The sequence below is a fragment of the Anomaloglossus baeobatrachus genome, chromosome 11, assembly GCF_048569485.1.
Source record: "Anomaloglossus baeobatrachus isolate aAnoBae1 chromosome 11, aAnoBae1.hap1, whole genome shotgun sequence".
NCBI classification, from domain to species: Eukaryota; Metazoa; Chordata; class Amphibia; order Anura; family Aromobatidae; genus Anomaloglossus; species Anomaloglossus baeobatrachus.
Genome location: NC_134363.1, coordinates 110,696,174 through 110,721,365, shown reverse-complemented (window position 1 = coordinate 110,721,365; position 25,192 = coordinate 110,696,174). Strand labels below are relative to the sequence as shown.

The following is a 25,192-nucleotide window of genomic DNA, read 5'->3' as shown; positions in this document are numbered from 1 at the left end:
CCTGTGACTTTTTCGGTTGCTCATGTTTCCCAGAGCTTGCCATGTTTTAAAGGGGTGGTTCACCCATATTTTTTATTGTCTAGATCGATATTATATTGAGAAACAATGTTTCTCTCAAATACCTTCTGTTGTCAATAGTGCCTGTGAGAGGCGCTATTGCAGACCGCTGCTCCCCGTCCAGTGACGTACCCGTCCAATGTTGCCTCGTCACATCCGTGCAGCCGGCTGCATTCTGAGCCCATCTGCTCCCTGCTTCCTCCTCCCTCACAGCACGTCTCTTGCTTGCAGCGTTCTGCGAGGAGGGAGGAGGGAGGGGAGAGCAGGAGACGCGCCGTGCTAGGAGGGAGGAGGGAGGGGGGAGCAGGAGACGTGCTGTGAGGAAGAAGGGAGGAGGAGGGGGGAGCAGATGGGCTGTGACAGCAGTGAAACACCGCTCACAGCTCAGAATCTGGAAGACTGTAGCCAGCTGCACGGATGTGACGAGGCAGCATTGGACGGGTACGTCACTGGACGGGGAGCAGCGGTCTGCAATAGCGCCTCTCACAGGCACTATTGACAAAACAAGGTATTTGAGAGAAACATTGTTTCTCAATATAATATCGATCTAGACAATAAAAAATATGGGTGAACCACCCCTTTAAGAAACCACAATAAAAAATATTATATTTCTGATTAGGTAGAGAATATTTTAATCAAGACTTTATTAGATGCATTATTTACGAATAAAGGAGACTCAGCAAAAGTGCAGGGTGTGAGACCAACTGAAGATTTAACCAAGAGGAAATCTCAATTTGGGAGATCTTTTCATTATGAACACAAGAAGCATAATTATTATTATTATTATTATTATTAATATTATTATTAATAAAAAAATATATAATTCTAAGTATTAAATATATTCTACATTTTTAAATTAATAATAAAATATTGATTTTAAGTGACCACACCATGGTCAATGTCTGCATTTCACAATCCGGGTACTAGCCATGATTTCCAGATCGGACATGGGTCTCCTGACCCAAACTATCATCCAAATGGGCACAAGCGAAGCTTTTAGTTTGGGTTGGAAGGTCCACGGCTGGTTCGGAAAATGCAATCCATGCACAGACCATGAAATGTGGATCTGTGAGGACGTCTTTCATGCTAATCGTGTCCTCAGCACACACCTCATCCTAGGAGACCAGGACCCTAATGTATGTATATGGCAGATCTGTAGAAAGTAGTAAGTACTGAGCAGTGGGATGTGCATCCAGTGTCACGTTACTGTAACTTTTTTATCAATGTATCTCTATGATGACAAGTTTTCAATGTTTGACTCAGAAATATAAAAAATCTGATGAAATTATAAAAGTAAATAAATGCAATCGCCCATAAACACATCATCAAGTATTTTACATAATTAGGAATTGCAACAAGTCGGTGTGGGTTTAGCCTAAAAAGCCAATAACGATTCGGTATATATACTCTAAAGTAAAGAAAAATGAACTAAACCAGACTGGCTCCCATTTTCTTAAAGTCATATAGATATTTTTTTTATATGTATTAATTCTTTTCGGACCTCTGTCTGGAAGATGAGTGGTTAATTACCGTGAAAGGCTGGAATTTGAGATAGTGTGCACAGAGTCAGCAGCTATATATATCCTTTCTGTAACCCGAGTACAGGATTCCAGGGGGAAGAGCAGATCAGAGTTTCCAAGACAGACCCTGGCTGGACAGATCTGTGGCTAAGCATCTGCTGGAGAGCCTTCACATTGCCGTAGATTTCTGCTAGAAAAGAGGTGAATGGCGCATATGGAGTTTGAGATCTAATCACATACAACAGCTGCCGTAAAGAAGGTGAGATCCATGACCATAGAGCATCTACTCTACCGGACTCTCAGCCCATCTGTATTATTGTGGGTCAAACAGTCATTTAAGTGCTCAAATAATATCATCAAACTGTGTGACCTAGTAAAATGTACACATACATACAGTGTGTAATGTGTGTATGTATATATATATATATATATATATATATATATATATATTTATACATATACCTATGACATCAACATAAAAACATATCAGATGACACTATAAACCGAGATGGGGTCAGATCTACTCATTTCCTACATCTAATCATCTTCATCCAGTTCTGTAAGGTTCTTTTAAGTAATTTAGTTTCTTTTACTATATTTTGGGGTTTACTTTTACGCCTTCAATATCGTTGATGAACTTTGTAGATTGGGATTGACCAGAAATTTGAATGTTGGTAGAAATTTCAGCCAGAATATTTGTTCCGATGCATGTGTGTCTACAAATAAGGAAAAAAATGACTATTTCTGTGGAGATTCTATAGTGAAACCTTTTTGTATAAATGGTCGTCTCTTCGGAGGTCTTGTATGGAGCTGATTTCCCTAGGTATTACCAATAATGGTGGCATTCTTCGTGGTGCTGAGTTGTTGTACCGGTCGCTTTGCACCTGCCCACCTGTATTAGTAGTTCTGGCATGAATTAGATAAATCTGGAACATTATGAAAAACATAAATGTAGGTCCTCCAGATCAGGAAAATGGATGATGTGAAAAATTTTGTTAAAGGGAACCTGTCACCTCGAAAAACACTATTAACCTGCAGGTTTTGGGTTAATCTGCAGGTTAATAGCCTTGTACACTGCTTGGCTAAGGCCTGAGAGCTGCGCTACCTGGATTAAACGAACCTTATTCCTCCAAACTCTGGTTTCCAGTCATAGATACGAAGCTCCAGTCAACAATCCGTATACATATTAATGCCTGAATTTTAACATGATAGGTTTCCTTTAACAGAAATCATCAGTATTATTGTTGCGTCTGCATATATCATATATTGGAGCCACCCACTATGGCTCTTCCATTTTTATTATCTATGTGCAGTAAAATCATCAGTTTGCAGACTTAAATGAGTTGGTTCCCCATGATCTCCTTCTGCCTTGAAGCCACTTTGGCTTCATTTAAGCGGGCTTTACATGCTTCAATAGATCTTACAATGTGTCGGCGGGGTCACATCGTAAGTGACGCACATCCGGCATCGTTAGTGACGTAGTTGCGTGTGACACCTTCGTGCGATCAAGATTGAACGCAAAAACGTTGATCACATAAACGTCGTTCAGTTCCTAAATATTGTACGTTTTGTTGTACGAAACGAGTATATTGTAACGTGTGGCACCCTACTAACGATCTGTCTAATTGAAATTATCAACGTCATATGCTATGGGGGTGTGTCGTGACACGACATGACTCAGGCCCCTCCTAAGCTAATTGTTCGCACCTGCGTTACGGCTTGTTCTGTCTTTAATAGGCTTTCGCTACTGCAGTAAAATACTGCATTTATGTATATATCTGGTCCTGTGGTAGACTCTGTTGCGTGCGCTTCTGTGTCCTTTGTGCGTTTTTTTTGTGTTTCACACATTGTGATTTGATTTTGTTTTTGACGGTAGGTTTTAATTCTTTAATATTTTTCTTTTTGATTCTGTTTTTTTGGGCTAAGTTTGCTTCACTTGTTTTTGATATTGTATTTGCGTGATAAAGAGAAAAAAAAAAAAGTTTAACCAAGAGGAAAAAAAACGCCTCGTCCATTCCGGAAAAAAGGGGTGGGCTATGCTGACGTCATAGCACACATGATCTAAAAGATCGTACAACATATTGATCAATTTTGCATAGATTTCATAACTCACGTGTGACGGCAAATATACGACCTATGTACGATCTCGGCAGATATATATGCGACCTGTGCAAGGCACATCGCATACGAGATCGCACACCTAATTGTAAGGTATAAAGCAGGCTTAACTGTCGATGATCAATTGTTATTGATGGGAGAATGTCCTGCAGTCATTGATTACTCAATGAATTGCGCACACAGACAGCACACTTACAGAAAAAAGGGTTGTCTGAGCCTTAATATTCCTTGGCCTTTGATGGCTGCCAGCCGAATGATGTTTTGGCCGATCGTTTGGTTGACAGCCATCTTGGTCGTCTCTCCCATACACAGAAGTGCTTGTTAGGTCAATCACAACTATTTTCTGTATGAGAAGAAATAACACACCTCTGGCAGCAGCTTATCTCCATAGAACATGCAATCAGCAGCCCAAAATCAGACATAGCCAGTCACCATCTCCGACCACAGGTTGGCCAACATTGGATGGCAGCCGAAGACGGTGATAATATTGTTGTGTGTAATGTGGGGGTTTTACTCTGTGAAATGTTTGTGAACGCCTAAATCTGCCAGCAGTCACTTTCTGTTCCACAATCATACCCCAAGTCAGCGCATTTTAAAGAAACTGAGCCTGTGTGAGGCATCCGGTTTCTTCTTCTTCAATTCGACGGTTTGATAGGATACTCCACTAATGAGCTGCGTACAGTGCAGTCTGGCACCAAATATTGTAAGCTCTATATTTGCTTATGTTGCTCCAATGGTCCTTTTACATAAGTCAATGTGCGACACTTAACGACTGCCAATCAGCAACTTGTCCTGATCGCTGGTCTTTTAATAGTCTGTTTACACTGTCTGACCGGGGGCACTAAACAGCTAAGCTACTCATTGATCACAGGCAGATTGGTCTCCATACGCACAGTGAATCATCAGTAATATATCGCGCAATGTGAATATGTTCATTGTTTTAGAAAGCGCATGTCCGATTTACACAGCACATTGTTCTGCCGAGAACGGTGATTTTTAAACAAGCTCAAAAATAATGTCACCCAATGAATGAGCATTTGTTTGTTCATCTGGTGATTGGGAGCCTGTTTACACTGTTTGATTATCAAGGTAGAAAATGTTTATAGGAATACTTGTTTGCGATAATCTTGCGCTGTAAGTGCACTTTGTGAGATCATGAATTCTAAGGCGGGCTTTGCACAGTACGACATCGCAAGCCAATGCTGTGATGTCGAGTGCGATAGTCCCTGCCCCCGTTGCAGGTACGATATCTTGTGATAGCTGGCGTATCGAAAATTATCGCTACACCAGCTTCACATGCACTCACCTGCCCTGCGACCTTCCTAAGGGGGCGGTTCGTGCGGCGTCACAGTGACGTCACACGGCAGGCGGCCAATAGCGGCGGAGAGGCGGAGATGAGCAGGATGTAAACATCCCGCCCACCTCCTTCGTTCTCATTGCAGCCGGGAGGCAGGTAGGAGATGTCCCTCGCTCCTGCGACTTTACATACAGCGATGTGTGCTGCCGCAGGGACGAGGAACAACATCGTACCGTCGCTGCACCGGCATTATGGAAATGTCGGACCCTACACTGATGATACGATAACAATGCTTTTGCGCTCGTTCATCGTATCAAAAAGGTTTTACACACTACGACATCGCAAGTGACGCCGGATGTGCGTCACTTTCGATTTGACCCCACCGACATCGCACCTGCGATGTTGTAGTGTGCAAAGCCGGCCTAAGAGTCAGTTGGAATTTTTTTAAGAGCCAGAGAATAAGAAAGGAAATAAACTAACATCAAATAAAGTAACAATTTTTTTAAGAAAACAATATTACGTAAAAATATTTTTATATGACCAAAAAAGTTCCACATTTTATTATCATAGACTTAAAGGGGTTGTCCAGGACTTACACATTAATGGCATATCTGTAGGATCTCATTCAATGAATTGGAGCTAACCGGCAGAACGTGGCGGTGACCATTATACAATCTATGGAACTGCAGAGGTTTCTCTTCGTACATCACTTACATACAGACCCATACAGATGAGATAGAAGCCGGGCACCGGGTCGCACCTCCCCTTACCCCATCCTGTAGAGAAGTCATCAATGTGTAAGTCACAGACATGACAATTTATATGGGGATTCTAGTGTCACCAATAAGTTTTATATAATGAAAAGAAAGATATACGATTTCCCATTATATTGTTAGTTCAATATCTGTTTTCTGTCCTTTACGTTTTTCTTTCCTTTGGATAACCATCTGTCCTGGTGATGTGATGGACACACTTGTGCATCGGATCTTGAACCTTTGCATTCATCACATGACCAGGACTGATTTGTATTCTTTGGAAGTAGTTTAAGTTTCTAAAAATTGCAATCAGAAGTCTTAAGAACATGAAGAATTTATACAGAAAATGTATTGTAAAATTATAGAGATCTTCAATTCACAAAGCATAACGTTTATTGGATGATACTGGAATAACCCTTTAAGCAGGACAGCAGAAAGATATGTAACATTCTAATGTGTGAACAAGTACAATATGGAATGAAGGAATGGTGTGCAAATGAGGAATATGGTATCATAATCAACAGCGCAAAATAGAAGTGATAGTGGGGCACCAGCTACCAGCTCCATTCTAGGGCCTGTTACACGGGGTGATAATGGGCATGAAGTATAATTCCGTGGTTTCTTGTTGATCACATCTTTTCTGCTGACATAAAAAACACCTTTTGAAGCCGGCACATCCCCTTGTGTAAATAGGCATCAGCCAATTGCTTCTAGTGAAAACTGTGAGGGAGGGGAGAAATTGGCACATGAGTGATCGGCCATAATGAACCCCTTACGCTTTCATACAAGTGGAAGCAGATAATATATAGCATGACAGACATCATAATTCCTCTACATGTAAAGTCTCAGGCTACAACAGAGTTTGCACTTACAAGAGTATGACAACCACTAGCAAAGGATGGTCTCAGTCTTATTCACTAAAATTATTACGGCGGATGTCATTGGCATATTGCTCCATGGACGTTTGCCTGGCCAGCTGTAACTTTCCAGCTGTGCTCCCCTTCTTGGTGTATGACAATATAATATTTATTCACTTATATAGCACCAGTAGTAGTAGTAGCCAGCTTTGCCCGAGATAGTAACTGTCTCTCTGTCTCTCTCCCAGTCTCTATCTCTCTCTCAGTTTCTGTCGGTCTCCCAGTCTCTGTATGTCTGTCTCTTTCCCTGCCTGTCTCTCTTTCCCTGCCTGTCTCTTTCCCTGCCTGTCTCTTTCCCTGTCCGTCTCTTTCTCTGTCTGTCTCTTTCCCTGTCCGTCTCTTTCCCTGTCCGTCTCTTTCCCTGTCCGTCTCTTTCCCTGTCCGTCTCTTTCCCTGTCCGTCTCTTTCCCTGTCCGTCTCTTTCCCTGTCCGTCTCTTTCCCTGTCCGTCTGTCGTTATCCCTGTCTGTCTGTCTTTATCCCTGTCTGTCTCTTTCCCTGTCCCTGTCTGTCTCTTTCCCTGTCTCTTTCCCCATCTCTGTCTGCCTCTGTCTGTCTCTTTCCCTTGCTGCCTGTCTCTTTCCCTGGCTGCCTGTCTTTTTCCCTAGGTGCATTGTGACACGCCAACATTTCATTTAAGTGCGTGGCTGCGCATTCTTCTGAAGTTCTAGCTGCACTGTGCTCCCCAGCTCCATTGACTTTAATGGAAGCAGGTTTTTTGGCGAATAACTGTAAAGCGCAGGGGTTAAAATTTCCCCTAAAAACATAGTCTACGACGTTCCCTGGGTCAAATGGAGTGTCTGTTCAAACGTTTGTGATTGTAAATGCGATGCTGCAAATTCCTTTAGCGGACATACACAAATACATACATAGATACACTCAGCTTTATATAATAGACTAGCTGTACTACCCGGCTTCGCCCGGGTTAATAACTGTTGTTAACAAAATAGAATATATTAACAAAACTTTATTGTGCACACAAAAAACAGATAGAAATGTAATTATTAAAAGGCAAAAACTAAGCTAATAGAAGCATTTCACAACATATATTTCAACACCACAGATATTCCACACAGATTTAACTAAATTGGCCAAGTAATGTGCTCCGTCTGTCTCTTCCCCCGTCTGTCTCTTTCCTCGTCTGTCTCTTTCCCGATCTGCCTGTCTCTGTCTGTCTCTTTTTTTGTCTGTATCTATCTCTCTGTTTCTTTCCCCATCTGTCTCTTTCTAGGTCTGTCTCTTTCCCAGGTCTGTCTCTTTCCCCGTCTGTCTCCCCGTCTCTTTGTCTGTGTCTTTTCCTGTCTGTCTCTTTCCCTGTCTGCCTGTCTCTGTCTGTCTCTATTTCTCTGTCTCTTTCCCCGTCTGTCTCTATCAAGGTCTGTGTCTTTCCTCATCTATCTTTGTCTGTCTCTCTGGCTGTCTCCTCCTTCCCGGTCTGCCTGTCTCTGTCCCTGTCTGCATGTCTGTCTGTCTCTTTCCCCATCTGTCTCTTTCCAGGTCAGTCTCTTTCCAGGTCAGTCTCTTTCCAGGTCTGTCTCTTTCCAGGTCTGTCTCTTTCCAGGTCTGTCTCTTTCCAGGTCTGTTTGTCTCTGTCAGTCTCTTTCCAGGTCTGTCTCTGTCTGTCTCTTTCACCGTTTGTCTCTGTCTGTCTCTTTCCCTGTCTGTCTCTCTGTCTTTTTCTCTGTCTGGCTGTCTCTATCCGTCTCCCCACTGACATCTTATTACCTCACATATAAGCTTCTTATACTATGAATGTCTTTTGTTCCTATAGCAACCAATCACAGCTCCTACTAATAACCTGTAGTCCAGGCTCCATTTACTTTAATGGAGGCATGTTTTTTGGAGAGTAACTGTAAAGCGCGGGGTTAAATTTTCCTGTCAAAACATAGTCTACGACGTTCCCTGGGTCACATGAGGCGTGATAAATTTCGTGATTGTAAATGCGACGGTGCGGATACACTTTTCGTTTCACTTTTTCCCCATTATGTAGATAGGGGCAAAATTGATTGGTAAATTGGAACGCGCGGGGTTAAAATTTCGCCTCACAACATAGCCTATGATGCTCTCGGGGTCCAGACGTGTGAGTGTGCAAAAGTTTGTGGCTGTAGCTGCGACGGTGCAGATGCCAATCCCGGACATACACACATACATATACATACATACACACACACATTCATCTTTATATATTAGATTAATTCCAGAGCAATTACATACATTGGCAACACTATCCCCATTCGGGCTCACAATCTAAAGTCCCTATCAGTTGGTCTTTGGAGTGTGGAAACCGGAGAAAACCCACGGAAACACGGGGAGAACATATAAACTCCGTTGTTCTTGGTGAGATTTATACCCAGGACCCCAGTGTTGCAAGACTACAGCAGTAACCACTGAGCAACCGTGCCTCACTATAAGTTCCTGTCTTACATATTTAATTGCAGTGTAGGATCCTATTATTTTTATCTTATACTGTGCATTACTGGAAATTTTGTACATCATTCTTATCAAGTGGTTGTACTTAAAGGGACCTGTCACATTGTACAAGTAGTCCGATCTGTGAACAGCACAGCATAAAGAAGGAGAGGCTGAGGAGAATGAAATATAGATTTGTTCAAAAGATTCAGTATAAATTGTATTTTTGTCATTAAAATTTGTGGCTTTTGTATACTTGAGTCCAATGGGCGGTCCTACTAGTGACTGACAGCCATTTGCATGCACAGTTATACAGGGAAGATTGTCAATCAGTGAATAGGACCACCTGCTGGACTCATGGGCGTACCAAGGATCAAAACTAGGGGGGGCAAGCCATGGTCGTTCAGGTTGTAAAATATTAGAACAAAAAAGGTGAATGAAACGAAAATTTTAAGAGCATTAAATGTAATTATAGCTTGATTAATAACTCCGCGCCCCTCTCCACACACACACACACACACACACACATACAAAGACACACACTATAATGCACCCCCATTACCCTCACACACACACACACAATACAATGCACACTCCATTACCCCTCCCCCACACACACACACAATACAATACATCCCCCCATCACCCACTACATACACACACACACACACACATACACAGACACACACACACACACACACACACTATAATGCACCCCCATTACCCTCACACACACACAATACAATGCACGCTCCATTACCCCTCCCCCCCACACACACACACACACAATACATCCCCCCATCACCCACTACATACACACACACACAAATACTATGCACCCCCATTACCATCTCCCCACGCATACAATATAATGCACCCCCCATAACCCTCCCAAACACACACAATACAATGCACCCCCCCATCACCCCTCCACACACACACACAAAATATAATGCACCCTCCCATCACCCCTTACACACACACACCCACACACAATACAATGCGCCCCCATCACCCTCTGCACACACACACAATGCACCGCCCATCACCCTCTACACACACACACACACACAATACACCCCCCATCACCCGCTACACACACACACACACACACACACTACAATGCACCCCCCCATCACCCCCCACACACACACACAATACAATGTACCCCCCATCACCCTCTACACACACAATACACCCCCATCACCCCCTTCACACACCCACACACACAATACAATGCACCCCCCATCACCCCCTACACACACACACACACACACACACACAATACAATGCACCCCCCATCACCCCCTACACACACACACACACACAATACAATGCACCCCCCATCACCCCCTACACACACACACACACACACAATACAATGCACCCCCCATCACCCCCCCACACACACAATACAATGCACCCCCATCACCCCCCCCACACAATACAATGCACCCATCACCCCCCCCCCCCACACACACACACACACACACAATGCACCCCCCATCACTCCCTACACACACACACAATACACCCCCCCATCACCCCCTACACACACACACACACACACACACTACAATGCACCCCCCCATCACCCCCCCCACACACACACAATACAATGTGCCCCCCATCACCCTCTACACACACAATACACCCCCATCACCCCCTACACACACCCATACACATAATACAATGCAGCCCCCCATCACCCCCTACACACACACACACACACAATACAATGCACCCCCATCACCCCTACACACACACACACAATACAATGCACCCCCATCACCCCCTACACACACACACACACACACAATACAATGCACCCCCCATCACCCCCCCCACACACACACACAATACAATGCACCCCCCATCACCCCCCACACACAATACAATGCACCCCCCATCACCCCCCCCACACACACACACACACACAATGCACCCCCCATCACCCCCTACACACACACACACACACACAATGCACCCCCCCATCACCCCCTACACACACACACTACAATGTACCCCCCATTATCCCTCCCCCCACACACACACACACAATACAATACATCCCCCCATCACCCACTACATACACACACACACACACACACAATACAGTGCAACCTCCATTACCCCTCCCCCCACACACAATACAATGCACCCTCCATTACCCCCTCCCCAGACATAATACATTGCACCCCCCATCACCCCCTGCAGACACAAATTACACTACCCCATCACTACACACTCCTGCCTCCCCCCTCCCTCGGAATACAGTGCTCCTCCTCTGCCTGTCACAAAGCTGTGTCTCCTTCACAAATGTTCCCCGTTCTGTGTCCTCAGCCCCTCCCCACACATCTCCATTAATTACACCTGTCTCTTCGGCTCCTCCATGGAGCTCTTACCGCTTCCTGATCCTGATGTCTCCTGTGTCCCGGCGCCCGCAGCACTGTGATGACGTCAGCAATGTGCTGATCTGATCACGTTGCTGCACGTCAGGGGCGGGGCCCCGACCCGGCGCACTGTTCAAATGTATTTACATCTGAAAGACGCAAATACATTTGAATAAGAAGAAGGAGGAAGCTGCAGCCACCGGCGTGCTCCTCTGCACTGTGTGCATGAAGGGCACACAGCACACAGCAGGGCCGGCACAGCACAGTGCGCTGCCTCCTGCTGCAGCTAGTGTGCCCAGCATGTACACACTGCTGAGGAGCGCGCCGGTGGCTGCAGATACAGAGGCCCACTACAGGCACCGGCCCACTACACCGTGCCCCTGCTTCTAGGGGGGGAAGCTGCCCCCCCTGCCCCTCGCTGGGCACGCCCATGAGTCTGGACTCATATTTATACAGACATTAATGAATAAAATGTGAGGTTTAATCCTGCTCTAAAACATTCTGCCTGGAGGTCAGACACCATGTTCAACATAATGGGTTCCCATTAACGCTACATAGGTCGGCTTTACTCATGTGGATTTGTATGTGACAGCTGTATCACCAACATGCTTATGTTGTGAAATGCATGACATCGCCATGTATCCCTTCCACTGATTGCCAGCTTTCTGCCTACGCATAGTGTACACAGAAAGCTGCCAATTAGTGATGTGGGTGAGTTATAAAGAGCTCATCAATCAAAACTGCTAGATCTGCAGCAGAGAAACTGTGATTTTATCAAAACTGCAGCAAGTGGCCCAGTAAGTGACACATCACTGGAATCAGGGTCTCTGCCCCTACATTATGCTACTGACAGATGGGGTAAAAAAACAGGTGACAGATTCCCTTTAACCTCTTCACGACACATGATGTACTGGGTACGTCATGGATTGTGTCGGGATAATCCCTGCCTGCTGCCGCAGACAGCCGGCAGCAATTGCTGCACATGTCAGCTGATTTGAACAGCTGACATGGGTGGCTATCAGGCACGTGTGGGTCCGCGACACACTCGCGCCTGTTAACCCCTTGTATCTCGCTGTCAAAATGTGACAGTGAGACGAAACAGCGCGCCGCGGTAAGCATTCACTTACCCGGCGCCATCGGAAGTCACGTGATGTGATCACGTAGATCCAATGGTTGCCATGGTAGAACAGGGTCATGTGATGATGACTCCTGTAGCTATCATGAGTTACCTCCTCTTTCACCCGGCTGGCTGCTGCCAGTGAGAAGAGATGAGCTTTTCTGCTGGTTTCAGCTGTGTAGCTGTGATCAACAGAAAAGAATGAGCTATCAGACTGCTGGTCCTTATAGTCCCCTAGGAGGACTAGTAAAATAAAAAGAAAAGTTTAAAAATAAAAAAAAATAAAAAATAATAAAATTTCAAATTAACCCCCATTTGCCCCATTGAAAATCAAATGATTAAAAAAATAAAAAATATAGACCTATTTGGTATCACCGCGTTCAGAAATGCCCGACCTATCAAAATATGAAAATTAATTAATCTGATTGTTAAACGGTGTAGCAGCAAAAAAAATCCAAACAACAAAATTACATTTTTTGGTCGCCACATATTTTTTTTATTATTATTATTTATTTATAGAGCACCATTAGTTCCATGGTGCTGCTGTACATGAGAAGGGGATTACATACAAAATACATATACAAGTTACAGTAGACAGACTGGTACAGAGGGAAGAGGACCCTACCCTTGCGGGCTTACATTCTATAGGATTATGGGGAGGAGACAGTAGGTGGGGTGTAGATGGGGCGGCAGCTCCGCACGGTGGTGGGGCGGCAGCTCCGCACGGTGGTGGGGCGGCAGCTCCGCACGGTGGTGGGGCGGCAGCTCCGCACGGTGGTGGGGCGGCAGCTCTGCACGGTGGTGAAGCAGTGAGGTCATTGAAGGTTATAGGCATTTCTGAACAGATGAGTCTTTAGGTTCCGTTTGAAGTTTGCAAGTGTAGTAGATAATCTGACGTGTTGAGGCAGCGAGTTCCAGAAGACTAGGGATGTTCGGGAGAAGTCTTGGAGGCGGTTGCATGAGGAGCGAATGAGAGAGGAGGTGAGAAGGAGATCTTGGGAGGACCGGAGATTACGTTTTGGAGTGTAGCGAGAGATTAGTTCAGAGATATATGGAGGAGACAATTTGTGGATGGCTTTGTAAGTCAGTATTAGTAGTTTGAATTGGATACGATGGAAGATTGGGAGCCAGTGAAGGGACATGCAGAGAGGAGAAGCGGGGTGGTATTGAGGCGAGAGGTGGATCAGTCAGGCAGCAGCATTAAGGATGGACTGGAGAGGGGCGAGGGTGTTAGCAGGGAGACCACATAGGAGGATGTTGCAGTAGTCGAGGCGGGAGATTATGAGAGCATGCACTAGCATTTTTGTAGATTGAGAATTGATGAAGGGACGGATTCTGGAAATATTTTTGAGTTGAAGACGGCAGGAGGTGGTGAGGGATTGAATGTGTGGTATGAAGGACAAGGCAGAGTCAAAGGTCACTCCGAGGCACCGAACTTTGGGTGCTGGGGAGAGCGTGATGTTATTTATTGTAATAGATAGATCAGGTGGAGAGTGTAGGTGAGATGGAGGAAAAATGATCAGTTCAGTTTTGGCCACATTGAGCTTTAGGAAGCGAGAGGAGAAGAAGGAAGATATAGCAGATAAGCACTCTGGGATTCTGGACAGCAGAGATGTGACATCTGGGCCAGAGAGGTAGATCTGAGTGTCATCGGCATATAGGTGGTACTGAAAGCCATGGGACTTTATGAGTTGTCCCAGGCTAAATGTATAGATAGAAAAAAGTAATGGTCCCAGGACAGAGCCTTGAGGGACACCAACAGAGAGAGGGCGGGATGAAGAGGTTGTGTGGGAGTGGGAGACACTAAAAGTGCGGTTGGAGAGGTATGAAGAGATCCAAGAGAGGGCGAGGTCTCTGACACCAAGGGAAGAGAGGATCTGTAGTAGGAGAGAGTGGTCAACAGTGTCAAAAGCTGAGGATAGGTCTAGTAGTAGGAGTATAGAGAAGTGGTTGTTAGTTTTGGCAGTAAGTAGGTCATTTGTGATTTTTGTCAGGGCAGTTTCAGTGGAATGATGTGGACGGAAGCCGGACTGTAGGTTGTCAAAGAGAGAGTTAGAGGAGAGGTGGGAGGAAAGTTCAGCATGGACGTGCTGTTCCAGGAGTTTTGAGGCGAATGGGAGTAGCGATATGGGGCGATAGCTGGCAGCAGAGGTTGGGTTGAGGGAAGGTTTCTTTATGATGGGTGTGACTGTTGCATGTTTAAAGGCAGAAGGGAAGGTACCAGTTGTTAAAGATAGGTTGAAGAGATGGGATAAGGCTGGAATAAGGATAGTGGTGAGGTTGGGGAGGAGGTGGGATGGGATGGGGTCAAGTGCGCATGTGGTGAGGTGTGCTTTTGAGAGAAGATGTGCAAGCTCTTCTTCGGTGATAGTGGAGAGGAAGTTTATGGGGGAGGAGCAGTGGTCTGTTATATGAAGGGGTTGTGGTGGTTGATCAGAAAAGACTTGTCTGGTTTGGTCGATCTTTTCTTTGAAATATGTGGCAAATTCTTCTGCGGAAATGAGGGAGGTTGGAGGGGGCAGTGGTGGGCGAAGGAGGGAGTTGAAAGTATTGAATAACTGTTTGGGGTTGTGTGTTGAAGAGGATATGAGGTTTCTGAAGTATTCCTGTTTAGCCGAGGTAAGGGCCAAGCGAAATGTGTGAATTGCATTTTTGAATGTGGTGAAGTCTTCCTGGGAGTGCGTTTTCTTCCAGCGCCGCTCTGCAGCCCTAGACACTTGCCGCAGTTTTTTAGTGAGGCTGTTGTGCCAGGGTTGTCTATTGATTTGTCTCACTCTGCCATGCACAAGAGGAGCAACTGAATCAATAGCTGATGTGATATTTTGCGCAAGATGTAATAAGAGGCGATCAAAATGTAGCATCTGCGCAAAACTGGTACCATTAAAAATGTCAGCTCAAGACACAAAAAAATAAGACATCACTGAGCCATAGAACCTGAAAAATGAAAATGCTACGGATCGCGGAAAATGGCGCCAAAAAGTGCGCCTTTTTTGGACAAACTTGTGAATTTTTTTATCCCCTTAGATAAAAGTAAACCTATACATATGTTTGGTGTCTATGAACTCGTACCGACCTGAGGAATCCTACTTTTATCAAATAGTGAACATGGTGAATAAAATATCCCAAAAACAATAGGACCGCCACATTTTTTGGGCAATTTTTTCATACTTGGAATTTTTTTTTACATTTTCCAGTACACTATATCATAAAACTAATGGTTTTATTCAAAAGTACAACTCGTCTCACAAAAAATAAGCCCAGCCCTCATATGGCAAGATTGACAGAAAAATAAAAAAGTTACCGCTCTCGGAAGAAGGGGAGGAAAAAACAGAAAAAAACGGAAAATCGCCTGGGGGTTAAGGGGTTAATACTATACGATTATCACACTGTTTTATGAACCTTATTACTATCAAATTTGCAGACCAACTGGTAAGTTTTTGTGAATTTCCCATGTTATTCTTCAGTCTAATAAATCAATTAGGCTGGACCAAAGAAAACAGCGGTACTAATACTTTTTTAGTTTGCTTCTGAACAGCTTCTGTTGTGAATGGGATAGGTGGCAACTTGCTCATCGATTGTTGTTCCACAACCTGGACCTGCACCGATCGGCAGATTGAGACATTTTTATCCCCACTGGGGAACTATAATCCCAAAAAGCAAAATATAGCAGCAGATTGAATGCCCCAAAAATTCTATGAGGCTGCCAGAAAAGGCTCATGGCACACCTTTAAGGAGGGATTAATAGAGTAGATTGCGAATGTGCACTGGCACTCCATTGTAACGGGGATAAAAATTCCCCATTCTGCCCAGTGGTTGGACCCCCATCGATCATCAAGTTATCATTGATCCCATGAATAGGTGGTAACTTGTTTCACGGAACAAGTTCCTTCAAGGGAACCTGTCACCGGATTTGTCCCTTATAAGCTGCGACCACCACCAGTGATCCTTTGTATACAGCATTCCAGAATACTGTATATAAGAGCCCAGGCCATTGTGTAGAATGCAAAAAACACCTTTATTATACTCACCTAGGGGACGGTCTAGTCTGATAGGCGTCGCTGCTCTCTGTTCGGTGCCTTCTCCATCTTGTGCGATCACCATCCTCCTGCCCAGCCCCGTGTGGATGACGTCCTACATTACCCACACAGAGTCCTCCATTGCGCTCCAACTCCTGCGCACTGTGATCTGCCCTGCTGAAGGCAGAGCAAAGTACTGTATTGCACAGGCGCGAGGAAAGGTCAAAGACCGCCCTCAGCATGGCAGGGAGAGGTGGGCATGTGCAAGAGCGGGGATGCAGGGCACTGCGTGAATGACATAGGATGCGTCATCCACACAAAGCAAGAAGGAGGACGGCGATCACAAGGATAGAGGAGGCGATTGTTTCAAAAAAGGTGCAGATATTTTAAAAGAAGGAAATTAAAAATACACTATTCACAAAAAGTTAGGGATATTTGGCTTTCAGGTGAAATTTCAGGATGATCCTAAAATGCCCTCTAACCTGTTCAGATGAACTTAATGTGACCTTCTCTAATCTATTGAATGCACATGTCCAACTGTTCAATGTTTCACTACTTGTTGTACAACTTGATGTTCTCCAACAAGGAATCTAATGGCAAAATTCACAACAGGTGTTTGATCCATGAATCGCACAATAAATTTCATTGTTGAATTAGAATTGGTATTAAACAGTCCTCCTCATCATGCTGTTCACATTTTCACGTCATGAGACCAAGACGAAACCTAACAATTGATCAGCAGTATCTCTCCATTGTGAGGCTTCAGGCAGGATGTTCTAACACGGAAGTGGCCACTGAGCTTAGAGTGTCACAGAGTGTCATCAACAGGTTGCAATAGAGATACAGAGAGACTGGAAGAGTCACAAAATGGCAGAGAAGTGGATGTCCTTTGGACGCATCCCACACTGATGACCGCTTCATTGTGAACAATACCCTTCAGAACTGGATGATAACCCAACTCTGGGCACATTTAAGGGAGATGAGAGGCACCCAAGTGTCACACCAGACTGTCTGAAACCATTGACATCAGTGTGGTCTGCATTCTAGACGACCTGCAAGTGTACCTGACCACATCACCGGGCGCTGGCATCATCTACGCCAGACAAGGGAACAGTGCTGTTCATTAATGAACGTTGATTCATGCTGATCAGAAATTATGGCCTCCAACGATTTGGGAGATGTCAAGGAGAGTTTATGTACAGTGACAAGCCCTACTACTTGAATAACATCATTAATCCTCATTGTGCCTCTGCATGAATAACACCGGCCTTATTTCATCTTCATGGACAACAATGCTCTAGCTCATTGAGGTCACATCGTTAGGAAACCTAACCTGCTGGAGACTGGAGGACCTCAAATGGAGTGCCCTGCACTTGTGACGCCCTGTACTAGCCAGGTAGTCACAGGTAGACCCTCTGCACAAAACACCAGCCCCTAATAAGGTGACAGCAGCCAACCTACAAACCCTTGTCACCTCTCTCAGTGTTCAATGGTCACACCAGGGGGCGGAGCCAGGCGGTTGGCAACGCCCATCGAGGAGTCCAGAGGGCCTAAAACAGGAAACAGTCAGTGAGTTCAGTCAAGTCAGTTAGTTGAGTCACTACAGTGGAGTGGAGTGGAGTTCAAGTTGAAGTGCAGCAGGCCTGTGGCTTCAGGTCTGCAGCGACAACACTGACCGGTGCCGGGGTCGTAGTCCTGGTACCGTGGCAAGGAGGCAGACGGTGGTTGCCGCCTGCAGGAGCCGGGAAGAAGGCTGGTGGAACCGTAAGGGACCGGGACAGGGTAGGGGCCCACCGGTACCAAACCGGGTAGCCAACTGGAAACCGGAGCAACAGGAGGGGTACTGAGACCCAGAACAAGGTCCACAAGCCACTGGACCACTTCGAATTCACTGATTGAGGTCTGGACCTTAGGTCCTTTCCCGTCTCAAGACCCGAAAGACGGCAACAGCCCACCGAGGGGGATAGAAAGCCGCCACCCAGGCAGAGAGATCCCACGGGCCAGCGCCTGCGGGCAAATGGGTTCCCCGACACACATCAAGCCGGGGAGCGGACTACCGTTGCTGAAGCATAGGCAGTAAAGTTCTCCCACAGAGGTGCAGGAGAAAGGCGGGAACCACCAACCTGAGAAAGGGGCAAAGCGCAGCCGGCTGCGGGCACCGACCACCATCCTTTTTGGTTTACCAGAGACTCCGGTGTATCTGTCATAGTGAGTACAACACTGCCCTCAGGCCGCGCACCGCACCACACCACCTTGCCCGCAGCTCACAACCACCGGGCCCCGGGACCATCACCCCCTGCTCACGGAGGGGTCAACACCAGGCTGCCTAACACCATCCCCGGGAGCCTAGTTAACAGCAGCGTTGGTGTCCACATGTACCACAACCCGTGGGTGGCGTCACGAACTTGCACCCTTAAACTCCACGGCCTCGGCTGTGAACCTTCCCCACCGAAATCCCTACACGTAGCGCCAGCCTCCCTTCAGAGCGACGTGACCCCCGGGTCTGGAGGCGCTCGAGCCACACACCAAACGAGCCCAGATCCGAGCAGCTCGGCTGCGGCCGAGCGCAGGGCGGTACACACTTACTCCAGAACTGAATCCCATAGAAAACCTATGGGATCAGCTGAGTCACTGTGCAGAGTCTGTAACTCTGTACCCCAGAACCTCCATGACCTGATGGCTGCCTTTTAAGAAGAGTGGGATGCCATACCTCCGCAGACAATAACTCCACTTGTGAACAGCAGGAGACATCGTTGTTACCAGTAATTGATGCTCAAGGTCAGATGACAAGTTTTTGAGACACTAACATTTTTGGGGGCATAGCCACCACACCACTATTGTCGGCTTTTGTTTCAATAATTTGCTTGAGATGAGGAAATCACCATTGCTGCTTCTACTTAATTGCCCTACTATCATGAAAAAATATCAACTTCTATCATTTTACATATATGTCACCCAGAAGCCAAATAGCCCTAACTTTTTGTGAGTAGTATACTGTATATGTAAATGTGTAAAATTATTTTTCCAAATGTTGGTCCTGTTGATTGACTCTGAGCATCAAGTGCAAAAATTTGCTGCTTTGAGGCAGATTGCATCATGTATTATGATTGTGCTATATATCACTTGCCCTTATCCTCTCTTGGTGAATTATATAGATTTGTGCCCTTTTTTAACTAAGTTTTATCTTCTGCCCTGAGGGTTTTATGGGATAAAGTATTATTTATGTTTTTCTATAATGTGAAAAATCTGTAAATGCCTGATGGGACACACTAAAGGCCCCGTTACACGCAGCAACATCGCTAACGAGATATCGTTGGGGTCACGGAATTCGTGACGCACATCCGACCTCGTTAGCGACGTCGTTGCGTGTGACACCTACGAGTGACCGCTAATGATCAAAAATACTCACCTAATCGTTGATTGTTGACACATCGTTCATTTTCAAAATATTGTTGATGGGGCAGGATGCAAGTTGTTCGTCGTTCCTGAGACAGCACACATCGCTACGTGTGACACCCCAGGAACGACGAACAACAGCGTTCCTGCGTCCTCCAGCAACGAGGTGGGAGTGACGTTAATGTGGCTGCTCTCCTCCCCTCCGCTTCCATTGGTGGCCCGCTGAGTGACGTCGCTGTGACGTCGCACGAACTGCCCCTTAAAAAAGAGGTTGTTCGCCGGCCACAGCGACGTCGTTAGGAAGGTAAATATGTGTGACGCGCACTACCGATATTGTGCGCCACGGGCAGCGATTTGCCCGTGACGCACAAACTACGGGGCGGGTGCGATCGCTAGCAATGTCGCTGCATGTAAAACAGCCTTAAGAGTAAATACTATGCTACTAAAAGATATGGTACAATGATTGCAATGCAAAGCTTTCTGATAACCTCTTAAAGGATATTTCTCACGTTATTAAATTGCTTTAGCTAGCTAGAAAGCATAAAAATAAGCAAGTTTACCATTGACTTGTTTCTTCTAATTGTTGTCATTTTCCTGCAATGAGAGCTTTTATCTTTTAGGGTGTACAGCTGGTGGTTTCCATGGAGCTTGGCCATTATTTCCTGCCCAGATCCTGGCTAGAGTGCAATGTACTTACATTCCAGGAAAGGTGTTAACTCCTAACATCCCAGTCAGCTCACTCCAGTCGACTGATTTCTATACATCAGTTATCTGCTCACCTTTCTTGCCCTCCCTCTCAGCTCCTGCCTAGATGCTGTTATAAAGCTTGCAAAATCACCAGAACCAGTATCCTCAGTTTTCAAAGCAGGTCTCCTAATCACGGCTCAGTGCAGTGTACTTGTTGAAATTCCCTAGCATCTGTATATGTAAATATAGTGATAGTATTGTAGACTCAGAACAAACCACTGATATCTGAAGATTTTTACTCATTTTTAAATTTTGCCTTCTCTTTCTCTTCTGTTTCTTCAAAGAACCATATTGTTTTTATTTTTCCATCGACACAGCCTATGAGGGCTTTTTTTCCTTTTTTTTTGCACAAAAAGTTGTAGTTTTGAGATACACCATTCACTTTAAAATAAAAAGTACTGAAAGGTGGAAATTTATTCCAAGTGGCATAAAATGGGGGAAATAATGCAATTCTGCCATTGTTTATTGGGTTTTGTTTTTTTATCTTCATTTTATTTTAAAAAAATTACTTAGAAATATGATTCTCGTCAGTACAAGCACTGTGATACCAAATTTGCTTGGAGTTTTTTTTAAGTGATAAAAATATCAGAAGTTTGTAAAGAAATCGCTTTTTAGTGTATGTTTTAGGGAAGTGTGGGGTCCAAAAAAGTGAAATTCTGGCATTTAGATTTTATTTTCTCTAAGGTGTTTGTTCTGTGGGTTATTCTATATTTATGTTTAACATTTTCTACATTATTTTCACCTTATTATTTAGTCCCTTTAGGGTGACTTGAACCTGTGGTTGTTTGGTGGTCCTCTATCCCTGTATTGCAGAATAGAGTGAAAACAAAGGACAGCCATAAAATCTCGTCTATGGCTGGGCTTCACAGAGGTGTCACGATAGCAGCCATGAGGTTTTCCGGATGGCCCCGGTTTCCATAGTACCACATCAGCTGTGAACGTTCTGTTTATATGCCACTGTCAGAGGTTGACAGCAGCATCTAAATGGCTAACAGCAGGGATCGGAAATCAACTCGGGCCCCTGCTACTGGAGAAAGATGTTGGCTATGTAACACAGTTGGCGTCCACTGAAGCTCACATGTGGACCCCAGAGTAGACCGATATTTATGTCCTTTTACATGAAGGATTTAAAAGATGAATTAACTGCACTTTATAACATTACAATAAAGTGCATAGTTCATTTTGGGAGAAGTTAAAAAAATCCCCGAACTCACAATGTCTGATGTTGATGCATGGGGATATAAAAAATATTGGCAAGTTGCCAAGTTGGGCTGCAAATGATTAAAAACATGTCTACCGGCCCAAAGGATCTGGGTGTAATAACACTAATGTGCCATGATCTCCAATATCCAAAGGTAATACTTGAAACTGGTACAAGCAGTTGTATGGCCACGTGGAAGGTAATATTATACCTGCCTTCATCTTTTTGTATTACATTACTTATATCCCAGTAGAGTCGATGTCACATTTTACAATACCGCAGCTCCATCTCAGAATTTGTAGTAAAGTACAAACTATACCATGCTCAGGTTTAAAGGGAATCTGTCACCAGGTTTTTGCTAATTTAAAGGGACTCTATCAGCAGGTTTTTGCTCCCCCATCTGAGAGCAGCATAATGTAGAGACAGAGACCTTGATTCCAGCTATGTGTCACTTACTGAGCTGATTGCTGTCATTTTGATTAAATTGATTAAATCAATGTTTTCTCTGTTGCAGATCTATTAGTTATACAGAGCTCATAAATATGGAAGACTACCTGGCAACACGCCAAGTAGTCCTCTAATGATAATCTACTGCAGATTAAACAGTGATCAAAACTACACTAGTGACACACTGCTGGAATCAGGGTCTCTGTCCCTACATTATACATTATGCTGCTCTAAGATTGGGTGGCAAAAAACCTTGTGACAGATTTTCTTTAACTGACAGCAGCCTGATATAGAGGCAGAGATCCTGATTCCAGTAGTGTGTCACTTAGGCTAGTTTCACACTTGCGTTCAGTGCATTCCATCACTATGGAGAATAGCGCAGTCCGTTAACGGACTGCGCTATTCTCCATAGACTTGTATGGACGACGCACTGTAACGCAAGTGTCAGCGTTGCATCCGCTGGACGACGCAGCGTCGTTATTTTGACGCTGCGTCGAGCGGATGGAACGCTGCATGTAGCGTTTTTCTGCGCTTGGCGGAGTGTCAAAAAAACGCAACCTGCAGGAATCCGTTAGGCGTCCGTTGTTTTTATAATGGACGCCTATGGTGGCGGATTCCGTTAGAATGCGTCATTTGACGGATTCCGTTAACGCATCCGTCTTTACACACCTGCGCATGCCCAGATGTGTAAAGTCAAGGAAAAAAACCTATAACGGATTGCGTTATTTTGTACGATCCGTAGCATTGAGTTGTGCCACTATATGCAACGCATCCGTTGCATGCGTCACACAACGCAATGCTACGGATCCCGTCCAACGCAAGTGTGAAACTAGCCTTACTGGACTGCTGGGTTCAGTTTTGATAGAATCACTGTTTTCTCTTGGATAGATGTAGCAGTGCTCAGAATGCTGAGCTCTGTATAAGCCGCCTGCACCCCTGGCTAGCAGCTTCCTGTCTACACTGTGCATTATCAGCAAGCTGCCAATCATTGGTGGAGGCGGGTTACACAGATTAGCTGGACTGTCTGGCAAATAAAATATAGCCTGCAGTGATAATCTCCTGCATTAATTGTATTGAAATGACAGCACACAGCCTAATAAATGATACATTGTTGGAATCAGGGTCTCTGCCCCTTCATTATGCTGCTCTGAGATTATATAGCAAAAATCTGCTGACAGATTCGTTTTAAGAGTTCATGTCCTGAATGTACCATCCAGACACTTTGTTTTTACTGAACTTTCAGCATTACAGGGATGGATTATACCGTATGTTCAGCTCAGTAGAACCACAATGTGTTATTCAGAATACAATATGGAAAAAGCCCAACACTAACTATATGGGAGGTTTATGATCACGGAGACAGTCCTGTATACTGCATCACCCTCTGAATCTCATTCACCTGGTAACGCCCTGACCTGTGGCAATCTTTCCCTGCCAGCTCCTGCCCTATCCTGATACACCTTCTTCGCCTGGTGTGTTTATTCTGCAATCATGACAACAGAACATGGTGTACTGCGCTGCCTCCTAGAAAATCCACCGGCCGTGTGACAGCTGCGTCACCTCACTGACTTCTCACCAGACGCCCACCCTAAACATTGCTTTAATTCACACCTCAAGTCACCTAATGGCTCCCACAGACACATCCAAATGTGCTTATTATATTTTCTGTGTGCTCAATACATTTATTTTAATAATGACATTTACCTGATCGCATATGTGCCGCCCCCACGCCAGCAGCCGGGCTGCTCGGATCCGGAGTGTCGCTCGAGGGACTTTACCGGACCCGGGGGTCGCGCGGACACTCCGAATAAATGGGGACGTATTTTTTCGGGTGTTGTTGAAAACTGTCTGTGACGCCACCCACGGTGTGTGGTGAGGTGTAGCACCACCGCTGCTGTTGTGGGACTCCCGGGGGCGATGGGCTCGCAGCTGGATGTTAACCCCTCTGTAGGTAGGGATGGATGCCCCGGGGCCCAATATCTCTGTGTAGGGGATGGTAACGGCAGGGGCCGGCGCACCCGGTCAGACCGGGAATGTTTCTCACGGTTGAATAAATCACACAAGTCCTTTGGTAAACCAAGGTGCTGGTGGCCGGCTGCTGCAGCCGGGGGTGTATTTCTGACCCCACACCCGGGCCGGTGGTCAATGTCCCTTTCCTCTGCACTTTGTGTTTTCTGTGATGGACTTCCCGGTGTGTAACGCAGGACGCCGCTCCTGGTCCTTTGGTTGGGAGCCGTGCCCGTCAGACGCTGACCCATGGGATCTAACGGGCCCTGGCGGATGCCCTATCCCTCTCGGTGGGTGGTTGTCTACTTTTCGGGACTTAGGTTGGGACAGGACCTGTAATCCTGCCCTCAATTGGTTAATTAGCTAGGCCGTTGGTTTCGGTCCTGGTTTTAGGGTCCAAACCCCCTTTTGTGCATGGTTTCCAGGTCGGTTCTCCGGTGTCGGTACCGGTGGGCTACAACCCTGCCCCGGTCCACCTCGGATCTCCGGCAGCCGTCTTCCTGTCTCCTGCTGGCACTGACCACTGTCTGCCACCTAGCCAATACGCCAGGGCTCCAACCCCGACGCCTGTCAATTTGAACTTTTCCTTAAGCTGACTGAGCTCAACTTTCTCACACCTCCTCCACTACTCCTTCAAACTTCACTACTTATTTTCCCACCTCGGGTTCTCCAGACCCCTAGGTGGGCGTTCTCCTTCCACCTGGTCCCGCCCACTGGTGTGTCTGTCCTTCCCTGAGGGGGTGACTAGGATTTTGTCGGCTGGTTTAATCCTGTGTGGGAGAGGTGTTATGCGGGG

General features: G+C 45.6%; 1 protein-coding gene across 1 annotated transcript in view; it reads left to right on the top strand.

Annotated features, from left to right (window-relative positions):
* The first annotated feature begins 1,702 nt into the window (after positions 1-1,702).
* The window catches only part of USP2 (ubiquitin specific peptidase 2), a 204,248-nt gene continuing 180,758 nt past the window's right edge, over positions 1,703-25,192 (top strand). Inside the window, exon 1 of the mRNA XM_075327576.1 lies at positions 1,703-1,836. The gene's annotated coding sequence lies outside the window, so the exon portion shown is untranslated. The remainder of the gene's footprint in view (positions 1,837-25,192) is intronic.